We start from the raw sequence: 1621 nt of genomic DNA, 5'->3' as shown, positions 1-1621 counted from the left end.
CGCAAAGATATAGATCTCAACCGGAAAGGTACTTAGGTATTTTGACGAACGAGAGCTATGACGTTCTATTACTTGAAAGTGATGAACCTGCGACTTACAAGCAAGCTATGACGAGCCCTAGCTCCAAGCAATGGCAAGAATCCATGCAATCTGAATTAGACTCCATGTCTGAAAACCAAGTATGGGATTTGGTCGATTTGCCAGATGGCTACCAAGCCATTGGAAGCAAATGGGTTTTCAAACTGAAAAAGGACAAGGATGGGAAACTTGAAGTTTTCAAAGCTAGATTGGTTGCAAAAGGTTACAGGCAAGTCCACGGTGTGGATTACGATGAAACCTTTTCACCAGTTGCAATGCTAAAGTCTATTCGAATAATGTTAGAAATCGCTGCATATTACGATTACGAAATATGGCAGATGGATGTCAAAACTGCTTTCTTAAACGGCGTTTTAACAGAAACTGTGTTTATGACACAGCCTGAAGGTTTTGAGGATCCAAAGAATGCTAAAAAGGTATGCAAGCTAAAGAAGTCAATCTACGGATTGAAGCAGGCATCCAGGAGCTAGAATATACGTTTTGATGAAGCAGTCAGTGACTTTGGTTTCATCAAGAACGCGGACGAATCTTGTGTATACAAGAAGGTCAGTGGGAGCAAAATTGCTTTCCTAGTATTATATGTCGATGACATATTGCTTATCGGAAATGACATTCCTATGTTGAACTCTGTCAAGATTTGGCTTGGGAAATGTTTTTCGATGAAGGATCTAGGAGAAGCACAGTACATATTGGGCATCAAGATTTACAGAGATAGATCTAAAAGGATGATTGGACTTAGTCAAAGCACTTATATCAATAAGGTGCTTGATAGGTTCAAGATGGCGGACTCCAAGCGAGGCTACCTACCCATGTCTCATGGAATGACTCTAAGCAAGACTTAGTGCCCAAAAACACTTGATGAGCGTAGACGAATGAATGGGATTCCATATGCATCATTGATTGGTTCAATAATGTATGCTATGATATGTACACGCCCGGATGTTGCGTACGCACTCAGTGCTACGAGCAGATACCAGTCAGACCCAGGAGAGGCGCATTGGACTGCTGCCAAGAATATTCTGAAGTACCTGAAAAGGCGCAAAGATGACTTCCTGGTCTATGGTGGAGATGATGAATTATTTGTTAAAGGCTATACGGACGCAAGTTTCCAAACCGACAAAGATGATTTCAGATCACAGTCTGGGTTTGTCTTCTGCCTCAACGGAGGAGCAGTAAGCTGGAAAAGTGCTAAGCAAAGCACCATTGCGGATTCTACAACTGAAGCGGAGTACATTGCTGCACATGAAGCAGCAAAGGAAGCTATATGGCTAAGGAAGTTCATAGGAGAACTTGGTGTAGTCCCCTCCATTAAAGGACCAATAGCCCTGTATTGTGATAATAACGGAGCTATTGCACAGGCAAAAGAGCCTAGACACCACCAGAGAGTCAAGCATGTACTTCGTAGATTTCACCTTCTACGAGAGTTCGTTGAAAGAAAAGAAGTCGAGATAAGCAAAATTGGAACTGATGACAACATATCAGATCCATTAACTAAACCTCTGCCGCAGGCGAAGCACAACTCGCA

This window comes from Spinacia oleracea, chromosome 2, assembly GCF_020520425.1.
Source record: "Spinacia oleracea cultivar Varoflay chromosome 2, BTI_SOV_V1, whole genome shotgun sequence".
NCBI lineage: Eukaryota > Viridiplantae > Streptophyta > Magnoliopsida > Caryophyllales > Amaranthaceae > Spinacia > Spinacia oleracea.
Note: the sequence above shows the minus strand (reverse complement) of the source record.